General features: G+C 38.7%; 1 protein-coding gene across 2 annotated transcripts in view; it reads right to left on the reverse strand.

Annotated features, from left to right (window-relative positions):
• Positions 1 to 23701, reverse strand: part of LOC144582363 (uncharacterized) — a 42966-nt gene that overhangs the window by 13638 nt on the left and 5627 nt on the right. The window lies entirely within an intron of this gene.

The following is a 23701-nucleotide window of genomic DNA, read 5'->3' on the forward strand; positions in this document are numbered from 1 at the left end:
AATTAGCAAGCAATTGTTTGCTATAACAAAGAGAATCAACATATATAGCATACGTAAGACAGGCGTTTACTTTTCTCTCTGGTACGGGTAATAGTCTGGAGTCGGGGAGTGGCTTGTGACTGGCAGAGCAGCTTGTGTATTCAGTACTTGGCTCCCAAGTCCTCATCATTTCTAATCCAGTTCAAAGAAAGAGAGTTCTGAACAGTCCTCATAAAAAGATGACCAAGAAATTGCCCTCCCCACACCCATTCATATCTCATTCACCCAAAGCTAACTCCATGGCTAGATACCTGAAAGTCAAACAGAAAAATATTCTTTTCTGTGGCCAAGTATCCACGAACCCAGGTTGTATGAAATTCTCTGTGAATGCCTATCACTAAAAGAAATAAAGGGAAACTTAAAGGTGGGAGACAGTTAACAGTTTCCAATACACATGGTCATGAGAAAGACCGCACTATAATTTTGCGTGTTGTACTACTATCCTCAACTTGGGTTTTGACATGAAGATCACGTTAGCTTCCCCCCATCCCTGCCAAAAAAAAATAGTTTGATAAATATTCTATCTCTTCCTACATTTGCAACTTTAAAACAAATTTTGTAGGACTTATGGGTAATAAGTATTACCTGGTATTTACTGAATGCTCACTAGATATGGTACTGTAACTCTTCCTACTTATTCTTGAGCCAATTTTTGTTGATACTGAATATGTTTTGATATTCAACATCATCATTATAATTTTGTTCTAAATATTCTCTAAATTTCTTCACAATTTCTTGTGTAACCCTTGAAGTTCTTTTTAGAAGCAGAACATTTCAATAAATGCAAAATTCAAAATACTGTCTATAGTATGCTACCTCTTGTATCAGAAGAGGAAATCAGAAAAAAAATCACATATCTGCTTTTAATTTCAAAAACAAGACAGGAAAGATAAATCACCAATGTTTTATTTCAGAAAAGTTTGTTACCTACAAGTGGTAGTGAGACTAGAAGTGGAAAAAAAATTGGTGAGAAGTGACATTTCTCTTAATATACATGCTCTTACTGTACAGTTTTTACTTTTGGAGGCTTGTTAATGTTTTATATACTCAAAAGATTAAAATCAACTAGGTTGGGAAGGGAGGGAAAAAACAAAGCTAAAAGCAAATAGAAACAAATGAACCTAATTTATTTCAAATGAATACCATAATCACACAGAAAGAAAACTTAAAAGAACTAAGGAACTCATGAAAACAGTGTATAACTGTATATTTTCTGTCTAGGGAAAAGTTGTGGCACAAGAGCTGCAAACAAATCTGTAATTCTTTTAGTTGATTTTGTTTTTTATGGTGGCAAAAGCAATTCTGAAACAATTTATATTATGGGATCCAACAGGCAAGTAAGTGTGTCGATTTTGTTGGGAGACAGGCTTGTCATTATGAAAGAAGGGACATACAAGTACGTAATGAGGGTGAACAAGAAAGAACCCTGTGAGGCCAGATGCGGTGGCTCATGCCTGTAATTCGAACATTTTGGGAGGCCAAGGCAGGCAGATTGCTTGAGCTCAGGAGTTTGAGACTAGCCCTGGCAACATAGTGAAAACCCATCTCTACTAAAAATACAAAAACTAGCCAGGCATGGTAATGCGCACCTGTAGTGCCAGTTACTTGTGGGGCTGAGGCAGAAGGATTGCTAGAACCCAGGAGGTCAAGGCTGCAGTGGGCTGAGATCACACCACTGCACTCCAGCCTGCATGACAGAGTGAGATCTTGTCTCAAAAAAAGAAAGGACCCTGTGGGATGGATTGGAATTGTAGCCATCAGTGTAAATTCATCATTTCTACAATAAGCATACTTGTGTAGGTAATGCATGTAATATGAGCATATGCATACATGTCTGTGTCCACATAGGTATAGATTTGCCTATGTGTGTTTATATATATGTGGATGTTTTCTAGCTTCATTCAATAAAAAGACATAAAAACAAAGACATCCCAGTAACCGTGAGCACACCTAGCACTCTGATCTTAGATTCTAATACTGCGCCTGACTATAAGAAACCATGGCTCTGTTAAACAAGACTCACTACACTGCTTTAAGAAGTAAACTCTGGGAAAAGAAAACTTCTGACAAATTAAACTTAACAGAATTTATTTGAGTAAAAAAAATAATTCATAAATTAGGTAGCACTCAGAACCAGAAGAGGTTCAAAGAATTCCACCCAGGAGCATGAGCAGTGAGCTTGCATATGATGAACATGAGAGACAAGTAGAGAAGCCATTTGATTGGTTACAGCAAGGTGTTTGCCTTATGTGGACATGGTCTGAAGAGTTGGCTCTCTGTGATTGGCTGAAGCACAACTGCTTATGATTGGCTGAGACCTGTTTTATTTTTTGTTAATTTTTTAAAAGTAAATTAGACTCCTAAGTTAGATTCTAATTTGTTTCAGTACTACCTTAGCTTTCAGTTTGTTATACAGAACTTAAAGTACAGAGACAGTCTTCAGCCAATGGCCTTCTGCTTATTAGCAACTCTCAATGTTTTCATTTGCAGGATCTTTGACTAGTCACTCCCCAACTCCATTGTTTTTCGAATGTTATCTTTGATATTGTACAATTTTCTATCATGTATTTAGGTTTAACTTTATTTATTTATACTACTTAGTATAAATGGTATATAAGTATTACAAATGCATATTCAGTATAAAATGAGGAAATTCATCACGAATTCTTCAAATCTTGCTTCTGCCCCATTTTTTCTTCTCTTTCTGGACTGCCAGTATGATATGCTTTTTACCTTCTCTGTTATCTATGTTACTTGTGTTTTAGATTTCTCATCTCTTTGTCTCATTTTATTCTGGATAATTTCTGCAGTTCTAGTTTCAAATTCATTAATCCTCTCCAAGCTATATATAAAAAGTCTTATTAACTGAGTTTTTAATTCCAAAGACACTTCATACAGTCTCTTGAAGTTCTATTTGTTTTGTTTTGTTTTGTTTTTTCAAATATTTGCTCTTTAAACAAAACAGTCTCTCGTTCTTTTTACTTACATCATTAAACTTGCTGGGAATATTTTACCCATTAAACATAATTATTTTACATTCTGTGCTTGACAATTCTAATACCTGAAAGCTTACAGATCTCATTTTACCCTCTGTTCTTTTCTAATTCTTGTGCTCTTGCTGCTGTTTTGTGATTTTTTTTTTCATTCAGTCTCACAAGGGGAGTGTAATTACTGGTTCACTCAATGCTATGCAAGTAGACAGTTCAGATGCCTCTTATTGCAGGATCTCATGTGGGAGATCTTGGATGGCCTCTGGTTTTCTTTGTCTTCTGCTCTGTACGTTTCATTCATTTATGAAAATGGAAGCTAAGTTTCATTCTAATGGTAAATGCCCTTAAAACCAAGGTCATCTTCAGTGCTGAGCTTGCTTTTTTAAGTTCTTGTTTTAACTTGGTTTTGATCTTTCAGTCATTTGATTTTGAATTTTTAGTTATTTCCAATAGGAGAGTTAGTCAAGATATCTGGCCCACCATAATGTTGGGAAAATATTTTTACAAGTCACCTGTATATATTTTAGTCAACTTTACATATTTTTGCTTTATATATTATTTCATTAAAAAGAAAACTTAAACTGTCTAGCTAAAATGTCATCTTACCTAACATGTTCATGTCACGTTGAAGAAATTGTAGCAATACCAGGGCCAGATCTCACTTCTTTCCACCCTGTTTTAGTGTTTTTCTACAACCAAGGGGTTGTCAATAACAAGGGGTTAGGAGGGAGGTGTTAATCCAGGGCCTGAGATTTAATGCTATTATAAGTGGAGTTCATGAACATAACACCCCTGGGCATGTGGACACACCCTCTGTCCCTGTGCACCTTCTGCTGCCTTGAACCTCTCAGACCCAATTTGCATTCTAGGTGCCTTCTTAAGACAAACCCTCACCCTGGGAAATTCACCAAAACTAGGATGAAATACAAACATATGCTTGATTTCCACCAATGATAATATGTAGTTATATATATATTTCTAGCATGAAACAATGTAAATCTTAATTAAATAGTATTTTCCGAGGATTCTCTGTGCATCTTTGTCTTTAACAAATGTGTATTACTTATTGAATGGTTGTATCAGAGATTGACCAGAGTTTCGTTTTTAGTACACTCACATTGCTTCCAACTCTTTTCTCTAACAAACTGAGCCGCTGTGAATGCCTCTATACTACATCTTTACTTAATATCTTTAATTATTTGCTCAGGATAAATTCTCAGAATTTAAATTATGAGTTCATAGGGCATGCATATTTTTAAGGCTTGATAGATCTTGCCCGCATGGCTCCCTGAGGTGTGCAAGTTTATCTTTTACAGTGGCCCACAGAAATGTAGTGATGGTGACTGGCTTTTTAAAGGTGACATATTCAGAGCTGATCCTTTGATTAATTTCTAATAAAAAAATTTTCACAAGATTTTTTTGTCTGGCTCTTCCCCTAGTCTAAAATTTATGAAAGGTATGCTATAGCACTGTCAGTATTATGCCTACTTAAAGATCTTACAAAATATCCAGGATTCCCTGTTCCTTTCACTTTATAAAAATTTAATATCTGAGAGTTACTGCAGTTTCTTAAATTACAGAGACATCTTTGCTTTGAGAAAACCCTAACCATCACATGCTGACTAGTAGTCTGTGGTATTTTCATAATTAATTTGAACTAAACAGCCGTGTCACAGTAAATGAGCAGACTGTTTTCCTATTGTTATCTCCTTGATTTATTGTTTGTCCACAGATCCACTGGTGGTAATTCACAGTGAGACCTCTGTCACTGATGTGCCTAGCAAGAGTATAGCTATTCTGACACTAATTCTGCTTGGATCTGGTCACAGGAGAATCCAGGGATGTGATTTCTAGCAGGTAACATGGAAATATTGATCATATAAAGTAAACTGGAAGCTGGTCACACAGCATGGTTTTAAATTTATTTTCCCTTAGTAGGAAACAGGATTTTTGTTCAGTAGCTCTCTTGCTGTCCCAGAGTAAGACCCCACTGCCTAGCTCCTCCTGCTGTTGTGATTATGCTGTGTAAAATGGCATTTCTACATAAAGAGCTTTTGGCCAGGGGCAACATACCAGCTAGTATAGATTTGAAATGGCTATTTCTTTCTCACCATGAATGGAAAGATATTTTAAGCATATATAACCCCTGTCAATTGCACCCTGTAAAACATCATCAACTGGGAATTGAAACCCATTCATAATATTCCTGTTTGCAGACTTCTGTCTTTGAGGCTCTTGAGGCTGTACGTTCTACTGCAAAAGAAGAAAAGGCTAGCATGCAAAAGAGCGTCTCAGATTTTGAAGTTAGCAGTTGAAAATTGCATGGGGCTGCAATTGCATGAAACCCAGTTTTCTGAGTAGAGGTTGGGAAACTTAGATGAGGAGCCTGCTTGAATCATTTCTGATCTTACTGAAGCTTACCTTTTCTTAAACATTGGATTTTTTTTCTTGTAGTTTGTATTGTTTATTTGCTTACAATGAGGATGTTTCATAAAGATATTATGTTGACTTTTCTTGTGGATTTCAGCTTAACAATATCAAAAACATTAAATTTAGAGGAGATCAATCTCATAAAAACTGAGTTAGAAAAAGGAGGCCAATGATTACTCTTAATTTGGTATGAAACTAACCAGACTCATAAATATCTATATGACCTATAAAAAAAGAGGCATAAAAAGGAACAAACTAACAATGGCATTTGCAGCAACCCGGAGTTGGAGACCATTGTTCTTTTTTTTTTTTTGAGACATAGTCCTGCTCTGTCACCCAATGGCATAATCTTGGCTCACTGCAACCTCTGTCCCTCGATTCTTCTGCCTCAGCCTCCCAAGTAGCTGGGACTACAGGCTTTCACCACCATGCCCAGCTAATTTTTGTATTTTTAGTAAAGACAAGGTTTCACCATATTGGCCAGGCTGGTCTCCAACTCCTGACTTTGTGATCCACCCAATTTGGCCTCCCAAAGTGCTGGGATTACAGGCGTGAACCACTGCGCCTGGTCAGGGACCATTGTTCTAAGCAAAGTAACTCACAAATGAAAACCCAGCATTGCATATCCTCACTTATAAGTGGGAGCCAAGGCATAAAAATGATGTAATGAAGTTTGGGGAGTTGGGAGGAAGAGTGGGAGGGGGGTGAGGCATAAAACACTACACACTGGGTACAGCGTACACTGCTTGGGTAACAGGTGCACCAAACTCACCACTAAAAAACATTTCAATGCAACCAAACACCAATTGTTCCCCAAAAACTATTGATATTTTTAAAAAATAAGCAGCAAAGTGGGAATTTACCCACTAAGAACAAGATTTTAGAGAATCCACTTCTGCATTTTTAAAAATAGTTTCAACTTTTAGTTTAGATTCAGGAAGTATGTGTAGGGGTTTGAGATCTTGCCACAGTATTTGTGTAATTATATACTGTTAATGTAGAACTAAAGCCTATGCTTTTGTTGTTCTTTGGAAGCAATTGAATAGTTGTAATTTTCAGAGCAAGCTTGTAGAATTGATTTAGGTAATACTCAAAAATTAGAACAATGCATAAGAATCACCTGTGAGATTTGTTTAAATTGTGTTTTGGAGTGCCATCACTCATGATTCTAATCTGGTATACCATGAGTGGAGCCAAAGAATCTACCTTTCCAGCAAGTAACCCCCACAATTCTGATTTGGTGGTCCTCATAACCGAAAAACACTACAAAAACACAATCTTAAAAAGATTAAAATTAAGGAAAAGAGAGGCCATTTTGTAGAACATATAAACATGAAGAGTCTTGTTTTACTGTATAATTTATTTTTATAATAAAGGGATGTGGTCGGATGGCTGATTCCTTAAGCAGCAAAGCAGATACACTGTGGGAAGTATGTATGTTCCAGGGCTAGAGTTTCTTTAAAGATTACTCCTGCCTGGGACTCAGTGGTCACTTGGCTGTCACCATCCTGCCTTGTAACTCTTAGCCCTCCCCTTTAAGTGGGGAAATCAAACATAGCAGAAGCTTTCTACCACCTGGAGACACTGAATATAAGGCAAAACAACCACGAAGTTGCTTTGTAAATCCAAATTGGTGTCATTAGATTCAACACTTGGAGAATACTTAGTTCTCTCCAAATTGTCAATTTTAATACACCATAATCACAAGTGTGTGAGCTTCAAAACCAGACCCTAAACTAGATAATTGTAGCCTCTTAGAAGTCTTGAAGGGTAATGCTAGGTCATAGTCACATTACATGTAAACTAACCCAAAAATATATAATCTTAAAGCCTATTAGAAAAAGAAATTTCACAGCTTTGCTTGGCAGTTGTGTGCTTTAGGGCTTGAAATCTTTCAGCAGAATTCAGCGTTCCTAATCCATGCTGTCTAAGCCACATTCTAGCTTATGCTTGGAAGAAAGGCAAAAACTGCTCACCACAACTCACACTTCCTTGCATAGACTGAAAAGTGTTCATTTTTCTCTTCTTCTTCTCCTTGTTTTAAAGCCAAATATAAAGCCATTCCTTTGGCCTTCTCACATAAGGCTTCAAGAAATACTCCATGTGTATGTATTTTGTCCCTTGCTTCTTTTCATTCCAGGCATTAAGGTGTAATTTAACGGGGACAATGACTGTTACTTGTGAAATATTTCTTTAATCTTTGCTTTGATTGTGAAGTAAATGTTCTTGCACACCTTTTTAAAGCCTACTAAAAATTTGCCGTGAAATTTCTTTTTCTTTTTTTTTTTTTTGAGACGGAGTTTCGCTCTTGTTACCCAGGCTGGAGTGCAATGGTGTGATCTCGGCTCACTGCAACCTCCACCTCCTGGGTTCAGGCAATTCTCCTGCTTCAGCCTCCCGAGTAGCTGGGATTACAGGTACGCGCCACCATGCCCAGCTAATTTTTTGTATTTTTAGTAGAGACAACGTTTCACCATGTTGACCAGGATGGTCTCGATCTCTTGACATCGTGATCCACCCGCCTCGGCCTCCCAAAGTGCTGGGATTACAGGCGTGAGCCACTGTGCCTGGCCGGGAAATTTCTTTATTAGTTTAAGAGTATAACTGTGGCAAACCAGTTTCATCTTTCTGGTCCTCAGTTGCCATCAAATAAGGGTCTTGAACTAGAGGCTGCTGATTTTGTTCTTTATAAGATCCTGAAATTGTTTGCTGTAGAAATCAGGCTCAACCCAGATTAATTCTGTGGCAATGAAGGACTCTTTTTTGGAAATACTCAACATTGATTCCTTTTCCTTCTTGTTTTTTCTAACATCCGGTATTCTCTTCTGATGATGAAGTTAATCTCTTGTCAAAGAATGGAAAGAGGAGGAGAGAGAGGAAGGGAGCAAAGGAGGCTGGGAGGCAGGGAGAGTAGAATGGGAAGCAGTGATCCCCAACCTTTTTGGCACCAGGGACCAGTTTTGTGGAAGACAGATTTTTCATGGACCAGGAGTAGGGGGATAGTTTCAGGATGACTCCATTGTATTACATTTATTGCTTACTTTATTTCTATTATTATCACATTGTAATGTATAATGAAATAGTTATACACTCACCATAATGTAGAAACCGTGAGCTTGTTTTTCTGCTACTAGATGGTCCCTTCTGGGGGTGATCGGAGACAGTGACATCAGGCATTAGATTCTCATAAGAAGCATGCAACCTAGATCCCTGGCATGCATAGTTCACAATAGGGTTCACACTTCTAGGAGAGTCTAATCCCACAGCTAATCTGGCAGGAAACAGAGTTCGGGCAGCAATGTGAGTGGCGGGGGGTGGCTGTAAATACAGAAGAAACTTCATTCACTTGCCCACCACTGACCTCCTGCTGTGTGGCCTAGTTCCTAACAGATCATGGACTGGCAAGTCCATGGCCTGGGGGTTGTTGACACCTGATGGGAAGGAATAGAATATGAAATAGAGAGGGGAGGGATGGAAAGAAGGAAAGAAAATATAACCAGAAATAACAGCAAGGAGTAGATACCCCAGATGCACAGTTAAAAATTAGACTTATCTTGTTTATAGTGCCTGGGTGTACTCTTTGCCTGAGGGGCTAATAAAACATGGTACATTGAATCCAAGTTTCCCAGGCTCCTCACGGTTTTGGGACCTCACTGACTCTCCTAGTTTCTCTGGAAATATTTGATGGCTGCATGCTGTTTCTTTAGATGTTCCTTTGTTCAGCATTAATTTCCATTTACAGATTCAAATTTCATAGCCTTAATAGCCTTCATTAGTGGCCTGATAAGATGATTTTCTTTATCACTGTTCGATCTCTCTCAATGGAAAAACCTTGGGGTTTTACTGGAGGCTGTGTGTAGAATTCTCAGTGTAGCCTTTGAAGAATGCATCTTGATTTAAACCTCCTTGATGTTCCCATTGATTTAAAAAGATACTCAGATTGCAATTCTCTGTTGCAGGATATAGAAAGTAGCTTCTAATCTATGTGCTCTTCATGACACAGTGGAAGTCCTTATCAGAGATGGCAGGAGAGCTGAAGATTGCATGGACTGGAATGTCTGCAGATCTCAGCAATATTCCACTTCCTGCTCGGCTTTGCTTTCTAACTTTCCCAGTGCCTTGCTTTCTAACTTCAGGATATTAAGAACTGATTCTGAAGGACAGCTTACTCTTTGATATGAAATCAGTTAGAATTCCTCAAATGGCCTGACAGTTCCTATCACCTGACATCAGGTGACCTTGTTTACTGAGAATTCTTGACATGAGTCTCAGGAAACATACATGAATCAACATGTTGATGGGTGAGCATGGGACCCCCCCCAACTTCTCACCCAAGAAGGTCACCCTCTGACTGTGACTTCACTGCTGCAGCCCCATTCCAAGCATCTTCTCTGGGACAATCAGGCATTGGTTTCTTGACCTAATTTGCTGAGGACTCATGAAAAAAAAAAAAAACTGGACACCACACGGGCCTGAGTAGTCTCACTCATTCTTTCTATAACCAGTATTAGAAGCCACAAAGAACCTCCTTGAAAAAGATGCTCTTATGGGTGAAAAAGGATTTCTTTTTTATTTTTACTGACATTTTCCTCCTTTGGTTTCTAAAAACTAATGGAAATGCTGCTATAATTTGTGTTGTATTTATGTCCACATGCTCAATGTTTGAAAATCTGGTTGCCTATTTTACTGCAATCCAACAAAACAGATTCTATTAAGATCTTACGATGTGGTAAATGTAAAGTTTCTTGTCTCAGCAAGAAGTATGCAATGAGGATTTTAGGTTTGGGGTTATATACACACCCTTAAAAGATTTTGTTATTATTTAGTTGAGATATAAATTTTCCCCCTGGTAATCTATATTAGAATATTCTCTGCAGAATGTGCCAGAAAAGAAAGTTGAAAATTTATGAAAGCAAGAGCTATAAATCACCTACAAATAGAGAACCAGCTTCCAGAATGTCACATCAAAATATCACCTTTATATTTTTCATTGTTGTTTAAGAATTTTGCCAGGCAACTCCTAATTACTTTAACAAACATAACTTCCAATTCACCATTGTGGAAAAGTCAGGACTAGACAGTGTGAAATGCTACAATGATTATACAGAATGCCAGTCAAGGCAATTTATTTTCTATATATTTATGATGTTATTTTGTCTAGTCTTTTATTTCCTTGTGGTCCTCAGCTATATTGATTGCCAAATGGCTTTAATCAGTTATGTCCTTCATTCAAAACTCTGTGTCCAGAAAAGTTTGAAAGTAAGTGGAGTGTCCATTTTTTTTCTCTTTCAGAATGTGGAAGCTATCATTATGGAATAAAGAAAGTAAACTGTGCTTCTTAAATTGTGCATCATGTGTCTTGATTAAAATATATTTGGAGATCTTTGTAACCTCTCCATCCACCAACTTAGAGCCCAGTAATGAAAACTTAGCCAATTATGACACACACAGCATTTTTACTCAGAGTGCCTCATATATTACAGAAGTAAATTTAGGTTTCCTGTATCATTTATATTCTCCTTGTTCTTAGATAAAGCAAGAGAGCTAAATATATTGTTTTAGTTCCAATACAAGAAAAGTTTGAGGATACCAATATTAGCCTTAGGGCTATACATAGTCTTGCTTTTAAAAAACTATATCGTGAATATAACTTAAGTCAAATAAATTCTCTAATTTAGAAAACATAAGAATTTCCCTTTTTAAATTAAATATAGTGATTACTACTAAGATTAGATCCTTCATATTTTTGTGAGTAGTGTACCAACAATTATAGAAACAGGATGATTCTAATTCTGATTATAATTTAAAAGGAAATCATCATCCAATATTACCAATTTAATGCCTTTTATGCATAATAGTTTCTGAAACGGTGTCCATCATTTTAGCAATCTTTTTATATTGGAACCACATTTCTAATTCACTAAGCAAATAACCTATATGGCTTCTTTTTTTACATTTTTAAATGAAGTACTTAGGTTAGATGCTCTCTGATGTCCATTTCAGCCCTAAAATTTTACAATTTTGTGTTCTGTGAGATAAGCCATCTTGTCTTTTATATAATCCCACCTGCTAACTCATATGTAGCCTTCTCCCTCATTTCCAATAGGAAACATCAAAAATATTTTATAGATAAGATAGTTTGTTTTTAATATAGTGAAATGAAGGTAAGAAGGAATCAACTGAAATTTAAGCAGAATAGAATGACATTTAAAAGAAACTTCTAACTTAGAAGAAATTTGAGTCATCTTCTCTGGATATTTTGCCCCTAGAATGGCATAGTTGTTGTTATTTCTAGAACACAAGTGTCCAGGTTATATTATATCCCATGGTCTGACCCTAGCAGTCATGTGGAATATAATAGTTCCAATGAAATGATGCTGTAAAATACGTAAGGCAACTGTTCTTTAACACTTTTATCAATATAAATACTATGCTCCTCCATTTGGGCATTCTTTCTAAGACACCATGAGCATTTCTAAGGGGATAGAATCAAGTTATAAGAAGAATAGTAATATACTTTGGCTCTGTGTCCCCATCCAAATCTCATCTCAAATTGGAACCTTCACGTGTGAAGGGAGGTTGTCTGAGATAGAGATGAGAAACTTACTGGGAACTAAACTCTGTGTAGCCGTGGTACTTGGTCCCCTGTTTCCCTAGCCACTCCAGCTCCAGCTATGGCTAAAAGGGGCCAAGGTATAACTTCGGCTATTGCTTCAGAGGGTGCAAGCCTCAAGCCTTGATGGCTTCCACTTGGTGTTGGTCCTGTTGGTGTGCAGAAGACAAGAGTTGAGCTTTGGGAGCCTCCACCTGGATGTTAGTGGATGTATGAAAATGCCTAGATGTCCAGGCAGAAGTATGCTGCAGGGGCAGAGCCCTCATGAAGAAACTCTACTAGGACAATGCAGAGGGAAAATGTGGGGTTGGAGCACAGAGTTCCCACTGGGGCACTGCCTAGTGGAACTGTGAGAAGAGAGCCACCATCCTCCAGAACCCAGATGGTAGATCCACCAACAGTTTGCACCATGTGCCTGGAAAAGCTGCAGGCACTCAGCACCAGCCTATGAAAGTAGCTGCAGTGTCTGTACCCTGCAGAGCCACAGAGGCAGATCTGCCCAAGGCCTTGGGAGCCTACCTCTTGCATCAGCATGCCCTGGATGTGAGACATGAAGTCAAAGGAGATTATTTTGGAGCTTTAAGATTTTTTTTTCAATTTTTAAGTCAGAAGTGAGATTCAAAGAAGCTTTAAGATTTAAGGAGTGCCCTGCCACATTTTGAACTTGCACGGGGCCTCTGGCCCCTTTGGTTTGGTCAATTTCTCCCATTTGGAATGGAAAAATTTACCCAATGTCTATAGCTCCATTTTATCTTGGAGGTAACTAACTTGATTTTGATTCTACAGGCTCATAGATAGACAGGACTTCCCTTGCCTTAGATGAGACTTTGGCTTTTGAATTAATGCTTGAATGGGTTGAGACTTTAAGGGGCTGTTGGGAAGGAATGATTGGTTTTTAGATATAAAAAGGACATGAGATTTGAGAGGGGCTAGGGGTGGAATGGTATGATATGGCTCTGTGTCCCTACCCAAGTCTCATCTCAAATGGTAATCTCCACATGTTGAGTGAGGCACCTGGTAGGAAGTGATTGGATCATGTGGGGTGGTTCCCCGCAATGCTGTTCATGTGATAGGGAGGGAGATCTCATGAGCTCTGATGGTTTAAAACTGGCAGTTTCCCCTGCACTCTCTCTCTCTCCTGCCACCATGCAAGACATGCCTTGCTTCCCCTTCCCTTTCTGCCATGATTATAAGTTTCCTGAGGCTTTCCTAGCCATGTGTAACTGTGAGTCAACTAAAGCTCTTCCTTTTTAAATTACCCAGTCTCAGGTTATTCTTTACAGCAGTGTGAAAATTGAATAATACACCTACATCTGGCATTTCTTCCCATGTTATCCCTCCCTGACCTCCCCACCCCACCACTGCTGTCCTTCCCTTGCCCCCTCAAACAGACCCCAGTGTGTTATGCTAACCTAAAAATGTACCAGGAACTGTTCTGAAGTTCTGATAATGGTTCTTACCTCAGTACTCATGTCATTCCCATGGAAAGGAAAAGAAAGTGGAAAAGTATGATGCAGGTAAAAGCATCTTCATCTTCTAACATTGTGATAGGAAAGTCTTTCTTTAGTGTCTGATTTTTAATTAGTTCATTCATTTATAGCACTGACTGATGGAGGTGCCCTCTGGTTCCTCACTGGTCACTTCCTAGCTCACCCCCCATACTAGTCCTCCCAGGAAAATTGAGCTGCACAAAGCCAGTGCCTGGGGTTCTTACTGCATCACCTTTCCCTCAGTGCAGATTGTCTGTGACATTCTGATGTGCATTTTGCATAATTATCCTTTGCAGTTTCCTAGCCAGAGGTCCCATATGAAGTAAAAGGAGAAACTCATTTTCTCCTTGGATTTCTGTGCTCCAGGGGAACTTCACCTTGAGCCATTTTTAAATTAGACAACCTTATTCTAGGAGTTTCTACTTTTGGTGTGACTGACATTTTTCAGGGCCCACAGAGTGGGCTGCAGAGCTTAACACATAGGCTTCAGCAAAGATTCCCTGCTGACTGCACTGACCCATTCAAGACCTAGCGATTTCCTTGCCAGCCAGGTTCTTTCTAAGTGGACAGCCAGTCATACCAAAGAGGAGGTTTGCATGGAGGGCACTGTACCCCAGGGACTAGTATCAGGCTATCAGAGCACAATATTTTTTGCAACCTAGATAAGCTTAAGACCAAAAGAAAAGCCTTTTTCCTAATTCTTTAGATTATTAATGACCTCCTTCCTCATCACCACCCCCAAATTCTTATCCTTTAATTCCAAAACTGACTGAAATAACAGATTCTCTGTCATAGGCATTTCCACAAGGTTAAGATGAAGTAACCTGTTTAACAAGTATTTCATTGGAGTGAATAAAAAAGGAAGACTGAGAGATTCTAGTAAAAGTTTGTTATATAATTTTAAATGCTTTAGAATAACGTCACAATATCCTGCTTCAAAAAAGATCAGTCCTTTGTGGAACATGTTATTAGTGAAGTCCTTGAAGCAAGTGGTGGAAAATGGCTTTTTCATTACTTCAAAGGCAATATTAAAGGGCCATGAAATTCAAAGCTCCTGGTTTTATCACAGACATTTTTGTGTCAGGATTTAAACATTTTCCTACTCGACATTCCTCCAAAAACTGTAGTTTTATAGGAAAAAATTGTTATAATTGGCCTGGGTCATAGTATGATTATTAAACAATAGGTATCAATTAAACTTATATTTAAATTGAAGATATTCACAACAGATAAGAGGAAAGTGTGATTATAATTAAATGCGTAAAATGTATAATCGGCTTCGGGAGTATACTTTAAACCTATTAAGAGGATAAAATGTGATTATTTGTTGGAATATAAACTGTCACAAAAATTCTTCTGCCTATTTTCCCCCTGCTCACTGATACTAAGCAGAAATAAGATGCTTTATGCATGCTTTCCTTAATTTTAATATGATTATGGGGGTGCTTTATGTAGATTATCATGTTGAGGCTATTAGCATTTAGCAATAAGAAGAAACAGAGAGAGGAGGAATGCTGGAAATGATAACACGGAATTGCTCCTGTGAACCGGAGTTGCGAACACATTTGTATTCTCCAGAGTTAACCTTTTCATTTCCAAAATTTTGCCATGTGATATTTTTATAATATTAATGTGAATGTAGCAATATAATAACAATGAGCTGAGTAAGCACTTCGGAGCTCAGCAATTTTGTGTTCATTGCTTTTAAGTTTAAAGTATTGTTTGTTTACTTGCTGGGGATCAGAAGAACTCAAAAAGAAAAAAAAACAGATTTACCGATTTTAATATCAATATCTACTTAAAACAAACAAATAAAAAAATTCACTGAATCCCCCAAATGATTATCTCACCACATTCAGAAGTTTTTCACTTGAAAACAGACAAGTTCTTCATTGGTGTTCCATGTCTTTACATCCACACCTAAAATATGAGCAAATGGCCTTTTTTTTCCCCCTATTCCTCTAATATATTCCTTGGTGGCCACTCCAGGCATTGTTAAGTGTTCCTCGGGGTTGACCCAACTTCTGCTACCGGGTAGCAAGCCTGAGTCAATAATCAAGGCAGTCTCCCACTTCTTGCCGTACTGACTGCCCAGAGGTGATTGTGTGACGTAGTTTTATTTAATTAGAATGAAACTCTGAATTCTGGTTCAATGATAAAGAGGGAAATGTGACCCCTACGCCTCTAATCACACCACACATGTTCTGGAGAAAGGTGTGTATTTCGGGTTCTAGCTGCAGGAATTTGATCATCTTTAGAATTTTAATTCTAAAGGGAAGGCCAGCTTGAAGATGAGACTGATCCACACAAGATGAAGGAGAAGAGCGAAATGTAGGGCATGGAAGAACTGGACCTCTAGCTAAAGTGCACCCACCTCTCCAGCGTTTTAGTTTCAGTTGCATGAGCCATTTAAGGTCCTTCATGATTTAGCCTCATTGTAGTGGTGGTGTATTATTTATAAACAAAAGCATCCTCCCAGATACAGAATTTGGTACTAAGAACGATGGTGTTTTGCACATAGCAGATCCCAAAATGTTGAAATAAACTGCATCTAGGTCAGCAGGTCAATGGGGAAAAATCCTCTGTGGTCAGAAGTTGGTAAATCTTTTTATACAGTCACAAAATAACTGGCTAATTATGATTTCCTAGTGTACCGTACAAGAAAGTTCAGGTGTCAAGATGGTAGCATTTGGTGATTTCATAGGAAAGTAAATATAGCTTTCACTAAAGTCCTTCAAGGGAAAAACAAGTTTGGCCTGAAACTAACCAAATAGAAAGAGAAAGACAATACAGCTTTTCTAAGACCGACACTCAGCAAATGGCTTTTCTCGCTAAATGGATAAAGGCTGGGCTATCTGGAGACAAACAGGTTGAACAAAATCATATTCTTTGCCCCAAAATAAGGTAAATTAGAGCAAAAGCAGGGATGTAGGAGCCACAGGAGATAAAGCTGTTATTGGGAAGAACCTAATCCTTAGTTCTCTCCCAGCAGCTAGAATTCCTAAAGACTCCCCAAGCCAAATGTGGCTACTGTTCATCCCTCCAAGCTCTTATAATCACATATATTGACCCCCAGGGTGATGAAGACTCAGAAAGATAATTCTACCCAATGTCTATCTTTGATACAATGCTACACTGCAAAGGATAAAGAAGATCCTCCCAGAGTAGGACTAGGGTCTGTAAGACCAGCCACCTAAATCATTCTCCTCCTGCAAAACAAGCATCACTCAATGTTGCAGTCCAGCAGAACATGAAATGTGCTATGAACCAATGACCACTCTGTGTTGCTTCCTATTGTTTTTTTTTAACTGTATTTTAGGTTCTGGGGTACATGTGCAGATCGTGCAGGACTGTTACATAGGTACACACGTGGCAATGTGGTTTCCTGCCTCCATCCACCCTGTCACCTACATCTGGCATTTCTCCCTATGTTATCCCTCCCGGAACTCCTCATCCCCCTGCTGTCCCTCCCTTGCCCCTTCCAACAGACCCAAGTGTGTGATGCTCCCCTCCCTGTGTCCATGTATTTTCATTGTTCAACACCCACCTATAAGTGAGAACATGAGGTGCTTGATTTTCTGTTCTTGTGTCGGTTTGCTGAGAATGATGGTTTCCAGATTCATCCATGTCCCTACAAAGGACACAAACTCATCATTTCTATGGCTACGTAGTATTCCATGGTGTATATGTGCCACATTTTCCTTGTCCAGTCTATCGTCAATGGGCATTTGGGTTGGTTCCAGATCTTTGCTATTGTAAACAGTGCCACTATGAACATATGTGTGCATGTGCCTTTATAGTAGAATGATTTATAATCCTTTGGGTATATACCCAGTAATGGGATTGCTGAGTCAAATGGAATTTCTATTTCTAGTTTCTTAAGGAATCACCGCACAGTCTTCCACAATGGTTGAACTAGTTTACACTCCCATCAACAGTGTGAAAATGTTCCCATTTCTCTACATCCTCTCCAGCATCTGTTGTCTCCAGATTTTTTAACAATCGCCAGTTTAACTGGTGTGAGATGGTATCTCAATGTGGTTTTGATTTGCATTTCTCTAATAATCAGTGATGATAAGCATTTTTTCATATTTTTGTTGGACTCATTCATGTCTTCTTTTGAAAAGTGTCTGTTCAAGTCCTTTACCCACTTTTGGATGGGCTTGTTTGTTTTTTTCTTGTAAATCTGTTTAGTTCTTTGTAGATTCTGGATATTAGCCCTTTGTCAGATGGGTAGATGGCAAAAAATTTTTCCCATTCTGTTGATTGCCAATTCACTCTAATGATTGTTTCTTTGGCTGTACAGAACCTCTGGAGTTTAATTAGGTCCCATTTGTCTATTTTGGCTTTTGTTGCCAATGCTTTTGGTGTTTTAGTCATGAAGTCCTTGCCTATGCCTATGTCCTGTGTGGTTTTACCTAGTTTTTCTTCTAGGATTTTTATGGTATTAGATCTTATGTTTAAGTCTTTAATCCATCTGGAGTTAATTTTAGTGTAAGGTGTCAGAAAGGGGTCCAGTTTCTGCTTTCTGCACACTGCTAGCCAGTTTTCCCACACTATTTATTAAACAGGGAATCCTTTCCCCATTGCTTGTTTTTGTGAGGTTTGTCAAAGATCAGATGTTTGCAGATGTGTGGCACTGCCTCCAAGGCCTCTGTTCTGTTCCATTGGTCTATATCTCTGTTTTGGTACCAGTACAATGCTGTTCTAATCACTGTAGCCTTGTGGTATAGTTTGAAATCAGGTAGCATGATGCCTCTGACTTTGTTCTTTTTGCTTAGGATTGTCTTGGCTATGTGGGCTCTCTTTTGGTTCCATATGAAGTTTAAGGTGTTTTTTTCCAGTTCTGTGAAGAGGGTCATTGGTAGCTTGATGGGGATAGTGTTGAATCTATAAATTGCTTTGGGCAGTATGGCCATTTTCATGATATTGATTCTTCCTAACCATGAGCATGGAATGTTTTTCCATCTGTTTGTGTCCTCTCTTATTTCCTTGAGCAGTGGTTTGTAGTTCTCCTTGAAGAGGTCCTTTACATCCTTTGTTAGTTGTATTCCTAGGTATTTTATTCTCTTTGTAGCAATTGTGAATGGCAGTTCATTCTTAATTTGGCTCTCTTTAAGTCTGTTATTAGTGTATAGGAATGCTTGTGATTTCTGTACATTGATTCTGTATCCTGAGACTTTGTTGAAGTTGCTTATCAGTTTCAGGAGATTTTGGGCTGAGACAATGAGGTCTTCTAAATATACAATCATGTCATCTGCAGATAGAGACATTTTGACTTCCTCCTTTCTTAACTGAATACCCCTTTTTTTTTCTTGCCTAATTGCTCTGGCTACAACTTCCAACACTATATTGAATAGGAGTGGTGAGAGAGGGCATACTTGTCTAGTGACAGATTTCAAAGGGAATGCTTCCCTTTCAGTATTTTCAATATTGCCCATTCAGTACAATATTGGCTGTAGGTTTGTCATAAAAAGCTTTTGTTATTTTGAGATACGTTCCATCAATACCTAGTTTATTGAAAGTTTTTAGCATAAAGGGCTGTTGAATTTGTCAAAGATCTTCTCTGCATCCATTGAGATAATCATGTGGTTTTTGTCTTTGGTTCTGTTTATGTGGTGGATTATGTTTATAGACTTGTGTATATTGAACCAGCCTTGCATCCCTGGGATGAAGCCTACTTGATCGTGATGGATAAGATTTTTGGTGTGCTGTTGCAATCAGTTTGCTAGTATTTTATTGAAGATTTTTGGGTCAGGGTTCATTATGGATATTGACCTGAAGTTTTCTTTTCTTGTTGAGTCTCTGTCAGGTTTTTGTATCAGGATTATGTTGGTCTCATAAAATGATTTGGGAAGGATTCCCTCTTTTTGGATTATTTGGAATAGTTTCAGAAGGAATGGTACCAGCTCCTCTTTGTACATCTGGTAGAATTGAACTGTGAACCCATCTGGACCTCGGCTTTTTTTGGTTGATATTACATTAATTGTTGCCTCAACTTCAGCCCTTGTTATTGGTCTGCTCAAGGTTTCAACTTCTTCCTGGTTTAGGCTTGGGAGGGTGCAAATATCCAGGAATTTATCCATTTCTTTTAGGTTTACTGGCTTATGTGTATAGAATTGTTTGTAGTAATCTCTGATGGTAGTTTGTATTTCTGTGGAATTGGGAATGATATCCCCTTTATCATTTTTTATTGCATCTATTTCATTCTTCTCCCTTTTCTTTTTTATTAATCTGGCTAGCAGTCTGTTCATTTTGTTGATCTTTTCAAAAAACTAGCTCCTGGATTTATTGATTATTTTGAATTAAAAAATCAATAAATTTTTTTGTGTCTCTATCTCCTTCAGTTCTCCTCTGATCTTAGTTATTTCTTGTCTTCTGCTAGCTTTTGATTTTTTTTTTTTAATGTTGCTCCTCTGGTTCTTTCCATTTTGATGATAGGGTGGCAATTTTAGATCTTTCCTCACTTCTCTAGTGGGCATTTATTGCTATAAATTTCCCTCTAGACACTGCTTTAAATGTTTCTCAGAAATGCTGGTACATTGTGTCTTTGTTCTCATTGGTTTCAAAGAAGATCTTTATTTCTGCCTTCATTTCATTGTTTATCCAGTCAACATTCAGGAGCAGGTTGTTCAGTTTCCATGAAGTCATGCAGTTCTGAGTTAGTTTCTTAATCCTGAGTTCTAATTTGATTGTCCTGTAGTCTGAGGGATTGTTTGTTATTATTTCCATTCTTTTGCATTTGCTAAGGAGTGATTTATCTCCAATTATGTGGTCAATTTTAGAGTAGGTATAATGTGGTGCTGAGAAGAATGTAAATTATCTGGATTTGGGGTGGAGATTTCTGTAGATGTCTATTAGGTCCACTTGTTCCAGATCTCAGTTCAAGTCCTGGATATCCTCGTTAATTTTCTGTCTTTTTGATCTGTCTAATATTGACAGTGGAGTGTTAAAATCTCCCACTATTATTGTGTAGGAGTCTAAGTGTCTTTGTAGGTCATTAAGAACTTGCTTTATGTACCTGGGTGCTCCTATATTGGATGCACATATATTTAGGATTGTTAGCTCTTCTTGATCCTTTTACTATTATGTAATGCCTTTCTTTGTCTCTTTTGATCTTTGTTGATTTAAAGTCTATTTTATCAGAGACTAGGATTGCAACTCCTGATATTTTTGCTCTCCATTTGCTTGATAAATCTTCCTCCATCCCTTTATGTTGAGCCTATGTGTGTCCTTGCATGTGAGATGAGTTTCCTGTATACAGCACACCGAGGGCTTGACTTTTTATCCAATTTGCCAGTCTGTGTCTTTGGATTGGGGAATTTAGCCCATTTACATTTAAGGTTTATATTGTTATGTGTGAATTTGATCCGGCCATTTTGATGCTAGCTGGTTGTTTTGCTTGTTAGTTGATGCATTTTCCTCATTATGTTGACGATCTTTATCATTTGGTGTGTTTTTGGAGTGGCTGGTACTGGTCTTCCTTTCTATGCTTAGTGCTTCTTTCAGGAAGTCTTGTAAGGCAGGCCTGGTGGTGACTAAATCTCTCCACAATTGCTTGTTCATTAAGGATTTTATTTCTCCTTCACTTATGAAGCTTAGTTTGGCTGGATATTCTAGGTCGAAAGTTCTTTTCTTTAAGGATGTTGAATATTGGCCCCCACATTCTTCTGGCTTGTAGGGCTTCTGCCAAGAGATCCGCAATGAGTCTATCAGGCTTCCCTTTGTGGGTAACCCAGTCTTTCTCTCTGGCTGCCCTTAGCATTTTTTCCCTTGTTTCAACTCTGGTGAATGTGATGATTATGTGCCTTGGGGTTGTTCTTTTTGAGGAATATCTTTGTGGTGTTCTCTGTATTTCCTGGACCTGTATGGTGGCCTGCCTTGCTAGGTTGGGGAAGTTCTCCTCGATAATATCCTGAAGAGTGTTTTCCAGCTTGGATTCATTCTCTCCATCACATTCAGGTACACCTATCAAAGGTAGATTAGGTCTTTTCACATAATCCCATATTTCTTGGAGGCTTTGTTGATTTCTTTTCACTCTTTTTTCTCTCTTCTTGCCTTCTCATTTTATTTCATTGAATTGATTTTCAATCTCTGATATTCTTTCTTCTGCTTGGTCGATTCATCTATTGAAACTTGTGTATGCTTCGCAAAGTTCTCTTACTGTGTTTGTCAGCTCCATCAAGTCATTTATATTCTTCTCTTAGCTGTTTGTTCTAGTTAGCATCTCATCTAACCTTTCTTCTAGGTTCTTAGTTTCTTTGCATTTGGTTAGCACATGTTCTTTTTGCCCTGGGAATATTATTACCCACCTTCTGAAGCCTGTTTCTGTCAATTCATCAGACTCATTCTCCATCCATCTTTGATCTGTAGCTGGTGAGCAGTTGTGATCCCTTGGAGGAGGAGAGGCATTCTAGTTTATGGTGTTTTCATCCTTTTTGTGCTGGTTTCTTCCCATCTTACTGGCTTTATCTACCTGTAGTCTTTGTAGTTAGTGACTTTCAGATGGGGGATGTCCATCTAAAAGATGAGTGGATGTCCTTTTTGTTGATGTTCAAGCTATTTCTTTCTGTTTCTTAGTTTTCCTTCCAATAGTCAAGCCCCTCTGCTATAGGACTGCTGGAGGTTCACTCCAGACCCTGCTTGCCTGGAGCTCACCTGCAGTGGCTGCAGAACAGTAAGGATTGCTGCCAGTATCTTCTTCTGTTATCTTCATCCCAGAAGGGTACCTGCCAGATGTTGGCCTGAGCTCTCCTTTATGTGGTGTCTCTTTGGGTATATGGGGGTCGGGGAGCTGCTTGAGGAGACAGTCTTTCCCCTATAGGAGCTCAACTGCTGTGCTGGGAGCTCCATTGTTCTGTGCAGAGCTGCTGGGCAAGTATCTTTAAGTCTGCTACAGCAGAACTCATAACCACCTCTTTTTCCAGGTGCTCAGACCTAGGAAAGTCAGCTCTATTTATAAGTTCCTGACATGCTGCTGCCTTTTTTCAGAGATGTTCTGCCCCTCATGGAGTAGTCTAGTCACAGTCTGCCAGCAGAGGTGTTGCTGAGCTGCTGCAGGCTTTCCCCAGCTGCTGTGTGAACTGCCTCGGTATTGGTGGACGCCCTTCCCTCCCTGAGCTGGACCATCCCAGGTCCAGTTGCACTTGCTGTGAAACTCTCAATCCAGAGCATTTCAGATTGCTTGTTTTGTGGGGGTGGTACCCATCAAGCCAGATCAGCTGGCCCTCTGTCTCAGCTCCCTCCCTTTCAGTTGAATGGGTGGCTCTGTCACCCAGGTGTTCCAGGTGCCTGTTGAATTGACCACCCAGATTTGTGTGAGTTTCTGTGCACCAAACCATGGCACCAGCCGTGCTGAAAACTTGTGGCACTTTTCAGCCTGGGAATGTCCTGGTCTGTGGGCAGTGAAAACTTGTTTGTAAATGCAGTGAGCACTCACCCTCAGCGTTGTTCTTGCTGGAAACTACACTCTGGAGCTGTTCCTATTCAGCCATCTTGGATCCTCCCCTCCTATTATTTTTTTAAAATGAAAATTTGTATTGTAGCATGTCATTCTCTCTCCACCATTGTATGTGTGTTGGCGAGTGTAAATGATGGACAATGTGCCATTTATTGACTTATTATTGGCCATCAGGAGCTATATCAGAATTTTATTTTTCAGAAAGAGTTTTACTCAGAAATCCTGCGCTTGAGAAAACTGGAAGATGATTTGGTTGTCTCCCGTTAGACAGTGGTTCTCAACTTGGATTGCACAACTGAACCACCTGGGAAGTTAAAAAAATTTCTATGGTCAGGCTGCACCCCAGATTAATTAAACAAGAATCCCTGGGAGCTTGTCTCAGGCATCAGATGATCCCAACATGCAGCCTCATCGTGAACCACAGCTTTCGTTTAGAGGTTGGGATTTTGGGAGCTTGATATAGGGAGGAGAATATGGATGGAAATTGATTAGCGAAAGATTGCAGTCACCTTTTTTCTTGTTCCTCAAATAATTTCACCTCTCTCCATTTGGGTTCCCTCTTGATTGGCTCCATACTCACTTCTGTCAGTCATAGGAATGCACAACCTTGCCACAGGTATTGATTCAGGAGAGGGTATTTGACCTAATATATTCCAATGAAGGTAAAACTTTGGATTTT

Source organism: Callithrix jacchus, chromosome 4, assembly GCF_049354715.1.
Source record: "Callithrix jacchus isolate 240 chromosome 4, calJac240_pri, whole genome shotgun sequence".
NCBI classification, from domain to species: Eukaryota; Metazoa; Chordata; class Mammalia; order Primates; family Cebidae; genus Callithrix; species Callithrix jacchus.